This window comes from Chelonoidis abingdonii, chromosome 19 (genome assembly GCF_003597395.2).
Source record: "Chelonoidis abingdonii isolate Lonesome George chromosome 19, CheloAbing_2.0, whole genome shotgun sequence".
Lineage (NCBI taxonomy): Eukaryota > Metazoa > Chordata > Testudines > Testudinidae > Chelonoidis > Chelonoidis abingdonii.
Window position 1 is genome coordinate 26000376 of NC_133787.1, and position 7610 is coordinate 26007985.

Sequence of the window (7610 nt, forward strand, 5' to 3'; positions counted from 1 at the left end):
GGACGCACAATGCCGAATTACTGTGCCTAGTGTGGCCGCATGAAATCGAATTTATAATATCAGTTTTATAAAACCGATTTTAGCTAATTCGATATTATCCCGTAGTGTAGACGTGGCCTGGAACACCAGCCACTGCTGCTGTGCCACTTCCACAGCTTGAGACCTCAAACAACCCCAGCATTTGTAAAGTTCTTCAGATCTAGACCCATATCCAAGCTTTGTGGCTTGATTCTGTTCAGAAGGTGGGTTTGTTCTCTGACTCTGAAAGATTGCTCACTGTATTTCTTATGATTAGGAGGTAATTGTTACTACCTTTGATTAATGCTAGAATATGTGGTAAGTGTTTATGCCCTAGCCCGGTCTTTTAGTTCTAAATTTCGTATGGAACTGAAGCATTTGTCTTGATTTAGAAAAATCAAAGCTGAGACCATATAGGGAAAGTGGAACAACTCACAACCTCTCTGAGTTAGGTCAGCACAAGGGAAATGAGACAGCATGTTACGATGGGAAACTTACTCAATTCCTCCTCCTAGAGATTTTAGTCATCTTTAGTAGTGTTATTGGAAGATGGACCTGTACTAGTCCGAAGATACTAGCAAACTCTAGTGGCAATTCTGGCCACAAGGGTTCAGAACTACTGTATTCATTAAACAGAATACTTTGTTCCATGCAACATTGTAATGGTTTAGTTGTCCTCCCAAAGGGAAACTACATAAGGTTTCCACCCCTTCTGCTCATTTCCATATTGGACGAGTCTTTGTTTCGTGGTGTTTAGAGGTCTATTAACTCTATGCTGGCTGGCTGTATAGGCAGTGGCATTTGTTGACCTTTCATAAGAAAGATAAAATGCCAGCAGAACTAGTGAATGTATATCTATTCACTGCCAATTTGGGCCCCTAGATACCACAGTAGTATAAAGCTGAGAACACATCAGTTAGTCCTGGTTTTAATTTTGACACTACTGTCATATAAAAACCATTTTTCCTAAAAACAGACAGAAATAAAGTGAATCTCAAATCTTCTTAGTAATAAAAATTGAGTACTTCAGGCTATCCCCAAAATGTTGTTTAAGTAAATTGGCATTTTCAGATAAAATTTCATTTACTTTGAGTGGACTTTAAAAGAAATCTTATGAATCTGGGAGATGACCATGACGGAGATGCTAGTGTACCATAGGGGATGTCCTTCTCAGAATGCAGGCTGAGTTCTAAGGGGGAGTGGGAGTGTTCCACAAATAGAATGGCATGACTAATTCTGAATCTCTGTCTCAGAGGAGATTAATCTTTGTATGAAGGCTGTCCATTCATACAGGGCCCACTCCTGCTCCCATGGCAATTAATGGCAAACTCCTCATTGTCTTCACTGGGAGCATGATCAGGGCAACACTTATCTGAACAGAAATCACAGGCCCACGTGTAGATTAGAGGGCATCTTTTGTGCTCCTAGAACATTTTCAAAGCACAAGCTGAAAGTGGGTAGCATGGCGCAAGGTAGAAGAGAGCGATGGCAGCTGAAAGGTGAAATCAAGCACCTCCTCCAAATACCTTGTGGAACAGGAATGGCCTTCCCCAGTTTTACTGGAGCAGAGACAAAGAGCCAATGGTTGCTGTGCAGATATCACGTCTTTACTGTCTGGGGAGCTTCCTGTGACGTCAGGAGCTTCTATTCTAAACTCTGCATGTGCAAAGGGGATGGAGATTTGTTCAGCGAGAGGGACTGATCTCAGGAGGGAGGTGTGGGGAGAATGCAAGGAGCTTGTCTGGGGCTCACTGTGTTGAGGGAAGGCCAAGAGTTATTTTGTAGGGGAGAGACTGGAGGGTGATGGGTCAAAAAATAGTTTGTTTTGATTTTTAGCAGGCTTTTCTAAAAAAAAAAAATCATATTATGGGTTTAAAGGTTTAGGTTTTGGATCTGGTCTGGAACGAAATTGTATGGGAGGGTTTAGATAGTAACTGCTACTTGAAATTCAAATGGGGTCAGATTCTGCTTTTAGTGGCCCATCTCTAACTGGAGTGAGGCTTTGCAACCATCCTTCCCACTTGAGACCCTGGTGCTAGTGCAGCGTGACAATGTCTCTGCTGGCCTGGGAAAGAGCTGACTTTATATGGTGTCTGAAGTGCATCTCAGGTGACCGTGCTTTTCCTTCCCTCTGAAATAGCAGGCTTTTCACTGCAAGCTCAGTGTTTCCATGCCTCCAAATGTAATATTTAGTAATACTTTTACCTGATAGTCCTAACCTTTGAGAGCATTTGCTTACTTGGCCATACAAATATATCTGTGCTGAGAAAGACTGATCAAATGTTTGGGCTGGCAGCATTGCTTTGCTAGAAAGGTTAATTGCCAGATAACTGACTGACTGTAGTTTTACACCATCACAGACAGACAGGTATTAAAAATAGAAAACCAGAAAAAAACTATACCTCAGGGAAATTATATCCTTGATCTGTATGTTCCTTTGTTCCTTAGTGCAGCTACTGTTTTCAAGAGTTATGAAACTCAGATGTGAATTGAAGTGACTCATCAGCCTGAATGCTGAAAGTTGACTTTTTTTCTCCAAATTATTTTTCATATAAATTATAGTAAGTCCCATATATACCAGGGCATACAAAGTTCAAGCAGTGCCTGAAATGAGCATGAAATAACAGCTACTGCTTTCATCAGAACCAGCCAAGGACAAAACATGGTGTATGTGTATGTATATATCTATATAATAAAATATCTTTCTAGCTCAGTGACTTCCATGAGTTTCACGGAATTTGCACTTACACAGGATCTGGTTCTGTAAGGTCCTGAATATTTCCTAAGCACTTTTAACTCCTATGGATGTTAATGGGAATTAAGGATGCTCAATGCTTCAGAGGGTCAGGCCCAAAATACCATCTCTGCCTGCCACACTGATATTTCATGCATTACAATGAGCTCCCGGAGGTAGTAATATATTCTTGAGAAGTATGTTGTAGTGAGATCTGTGCAAAATGTGTGCAACAAAACCACACGTCCCTCAAAATTTGCCCAGATTTATGTTTTGTTACAAACTTGAAATTCAGAGCAAGTTGACTAAAAGGTATATTTAAAGCTCACATTCTTTTTGAGTAAACATAAGGTCAGTGAGTAGGCCAATTTATGTTTTTGCAATGAAGTTGTAGCCTTTAATGGAAAACTTGGCAGTTTTGATGGAGTTTGTTTGGGGGTTTGAACAAACCCCAAACTCAAAGCAGAACTTGGGTTATGGGTGATTGTGAACTTGAGAGAGGCTGAAACAAAAGAAAATGTTAATGGAAACCCCTGATAAGTGAATTATGTTGAGTTTTACGCAGCCTGAAACATGGAAAGGAATGATGCCATGGTTACCAATTTTCCAGCAATATTTTTGAGATTGGATCCCAGAGCTATGGAGCTGCCCACAGTAGGTGCAATGGTGGCTTCAGATCACCATGTTTGCTTGTGACTGGCAGTATGTTGGCTCCCTGTGTTTTGGTGTTTGCAGTAGTCATGACACTAAATCAATTCCTCCCCAGACTTGATCGCTCCAAAATGTTGTAGGTGTTTGAAATCTAAATCCAGAGTAGAGTTTAGCAAACAGCTGCTATCTTTGTAGTGGGCCATACCCATATCCCTGGATCTGAGTGTAGCCAAGGTCTGTTGGGAATCCAGATATAAATTCAAATCCTTGGGAGGATTTTCAAAGGCACAAGTAGGAGATAAGCATCCAGCTCCCAAAGAAAGACAATGTGGCTTGAGTGTCTGTCTACCTTTTGTGCCTTGCAAATTTGCCTCCCATCGCAACCCTCCGTGTCTCTAGTTTGCAAAAAATAATCACTCTGACACACAATGGTGCAAGAAGGAAACTAATCCTTCCAACATGTGTGCTGAGCAGCTGGGGCTCATCTCATTTTAAATATACTGGAATGAAGAATGGAAAGTACTTTGTACACCTTTAAAATGTTTTTCTCTGTCACAAAATATTCCCATTTCACACATCTCATGAAATCAGTGGGAAAGACTTTTTCCCCACTTGCCATTAGAGTTTGGACCTGTCTAAATTAAACCACAAAGTGATCTGGAATGTGGATACTTGTACATCAGAAACCACAATGAAGTACAAATGGAGTAAAAAAAATATAGATTAAGTCTTTTTAAAAACCCAACCACCAGCAATAACCATCCTTTTCCCCAGACAAAAATCAGTAATTGCTTTAAACCAGACAAGAAATAGGATTATTTTTTCTATTTTTTCCACTGGAAAAAGGAAGAATTTTTCTTTGAAATATTTTATATTTTTATAGCCTAGCTCAGCAAAAGCTATCATCATATGAACTTCTAAGGAAGAAATTACACAAGTTTCTTTACCTATATCCTGTTTTCAATTACTCTATTCTACTTCAACAAAAGCAGGATATGAGGCAAATGTGTTCTTTTGGCAAATATCTTCAGACTGTTAACTGTTTAAGTGAATCTCTTTCTGCTAAGCATCTTCAGTACTGACCCCTGCCGCTGGTCCTGTAACAAATACCACAATTTTAATACTCTTAATGACTGAAAACTGTTCAGATTTCCTCACAAAAATAGCCTATTCCATATTTCTTCTTGCATTTCATATTCTTTCCTTTTCTTTATTACAGCATGGCAAGCCGCACGGTAAGATATTGTCCACCCCACAATCCCACCATGACAGAGTATAATTTCAACAGAAACAAAGATGCACTGACTCCTCTCTTATTCATAAACGTTTGTGTCTTTGAAAGTTGTATGGAACTTGTATGTTAGCTGAGGGACTTGCTACATGAAACATTATAGTTATAACAACATAAAAGCCCTGTTAGCAGGTTTCACGTTTCAAGTATCTCTCCGTGAAGTAACTTACCAAAGAATAGGTAAGCTTGGACAGCTGAGAGCCAGCGATGTCTACTTCCAGACCAACAGCCAGTTGTAAGGTCTAGGTACTGTTAAATGGAACTTGGAAGATCAAGGGTAAAATTTTCAAAAGCACCTGAGTCCCATTTTCAAGAGTGGCCCAGGCACTTAGGCCCCAAAATCTCATTAAAAGTCAATGAGAACTTAGATTCCTAAGTGCCTGAGTCACTTTTGAAAATGGGGCTGATGCTTTAAATCACTTAAATGCTTTTGAAAATGTTATCCCTCGTCTTTACACAAATGTACCTCCGGCTAGGTGAGATCTGCATAGTGGCTGCCTTTGAACATGAGAACTCTAACCTTTTGGTACTTAGTCCAGTAGCACTAAAATTCCTTTAATTTTAAGTAAGAAAAAAACACAAGGGCCTGTGCAACCTTGATCTGATGTATTTATGTATAAAAGAAGCGAGATATAACATAGCGTACATTTTTCTAATGGCAAAATAGTAAGCCTGTTACTGTCTGCGCTGCAGCTGAAAGGTCCCCAGGCACATTTTATAGTATTGATCCTGTTATTATGTCTCATTGTAAAAGGCCTGTGACTGCATACCCTGGTATCTCAGTTTGCATTGTGAACCAGAGGTACAAAAAGGATCCATTTCTTAATGTCTAAGCACTCCTTACAGTGTGGGAGCATTTTGCTGTAGCCTCAGAGAACCTCATTTTCTTCTCACACCAGTGTAAATTATGATGTCAATAGAATTATGCACAAGTGACAGCAGTATCAGATCAGAGGATGCTGCGAAGATGTCTAATGCACAGAATATTAAGTAAATAGCCCATCTGAAAACTTTAAACAAAAATCAAAGCAATTAAATAGGGAATAAAGCCCTTGAAATTAATCTGCAAAGAGCAACACCGTCCCATTGTCCCTTACCTGATTCAGGAGTCAGTGAAGCTTCAGTTTTATCCCAAGTTAGGCAAGCTAAATCAACAGTATCCAGAAATCTACACAGCACTGCCCAGAGTGAAGAACAATAACAAAAAATCAGTTTTCATTTCATTAAGCAATACTGGGAGTGTTCAGCTTTCCAGTCTCCAAGGTTCCCCAGCTGGGATCAGCCTTTTCCCATCCTGCATCCCTGCATCCTGTTATTGTTCCAAGCCTTACTAATGCCAGTGACAGAAAGGAGTGGAGGAAACCAGATAAACTTAGACTTATTATTACTATGCTTACCTTTTCAGAGGGAGCAAGAAATAAGTAGCTGAATGAAGGGAAATGGACTCTAGCAGAAATACAAAGCCAGTGCTGGTACTTAATACATCGAGTACTAAACAGTAAAAAAAAACCTAATTTTTTTTTATTAGTTGAATGTTTGATCACTATGGTCAGTAAGGGTTTATTTTCAAATATTTGTGTTCAGGCAGAACAGGATTTTTCAGCATTTTGGTGAATCCTGGCCATTGGGATTTTTACACCAGAAACAACAAAGACTGAAGCTCACATCCGTCATATGAGTGTTCCCATAAAGTTCCACTACTTCCCAAAATCGATGAGTCAACCTTTGCTAGTGGCATGAAAAAAATATGTACTAGATTGAAGTATATTGAAATTGTGGGAAAGAAACATGGGCCAAATTCTGTTCTTGGTAACGGTGTAGATTTTAAGCAACTGGATTCATGCCAGTACAACTGAAAGCCGAATTTGGTTACATGTCTCCAATTTAGTGCCTGATTCTCCTCTGCACTTTGTATATTCATTTCCACCTGTGCAAGAAGGGCGCAAAAATGCTGCCATTCTGATTTAGCTGCAAGGCAGTAAAGAGTCAGGCCAGAAAAAAACTCTAAAGGGAAAACTGTTGAATTAAATTGTTGCCCAAGTTGCATTAGAGTTTTTAAAGCAGAGGAATATTTAAGGGAGAGGGAAGGGGAAAAGTTAAACATTCCAAATGAGTGGTTTTGAATTATGCTAGTTGACCTGATTTGTTCCTCTGTTGCAGTCCAATGGGAGTTTCCCAGTTTCAGGCCACAGTGACTTTAACGGGCATTGCACTCATGAAACTTAAGGTAGTTCAGTGTGATGAGTAGATGGGCCCTCCTAGAACTCATGTAGAATATTGGTGCTCGGTTCTGGGACAGCAGCATATACTTAAGTTTCTCCTCTGATCCTATCCATAAAGAAAAAAATGTAGACCCACTATTCCTTTTACCCTACAAGCCAGAGAGGAATTACTTTATTAAATAATTCAGGAGAAACTCTGAGAAGCATGAGATTAAAAAAGAGACCAATTTTTGAGGTCTTACAGGTATGTTATAATAAATGTAACCAAATGTGCAACATAATTTATGGAAGACTTTAAATAATAACATCCTGCAGTGAAATACGCTCTCACCCCTATTCTTCATCACAATTTAGCAAAGGTAATGGGATTGATTCTTCCAGTTTTCTAGAAGACTGGGCTTTGGTTACATTATTTTACATTTTTATGACATGCAGCGGCAAAGACGAATAGCTCTTTTAAAATTTTGATACATTAATTATTCAGGAAGGTTAAGCAGCTAATGAGGGGACATTTTTCAAAGTCGTCTTTAAGGAGACTGATTACAATTAGGTTTCCTCATAAGAAAATAAGCAGTTTCTGTTTCATTGCTGAGAGAAGAGGAGAAGAGGGCGGGGAGAGGATGTTAACTGCGGTTCACTGGAAAACAGTTATCTGCTGAGGATGCAGCTTAAGCAATAGGTTCTGGAACTCAGA

At 39.4% G+C, this 7610-nt stretch overlaps 1 protein-coding gene across 1 annotated transcript in view; it reads right to left on the bottom strand.

Annotated features, from left to right (window-relative positions):
- The window catches only part of CDH5 (cadherin 5), a 50690-nt gene extending 44742 nt beyond the window's left edge, over positions 1–5948 (bottom strand). The window contains exon 1 of the mRNA XM_032803761.2: positions 5792–5948. The gene's annotated coding sequence lies outside the window, so the exon portion shown is untranslated. The remainder of the gene's footprint in view (positions 1–5791) is intronic.
- Between the last annotated feature and the right edge of the window lie 1662 nt (positions 5949–7610).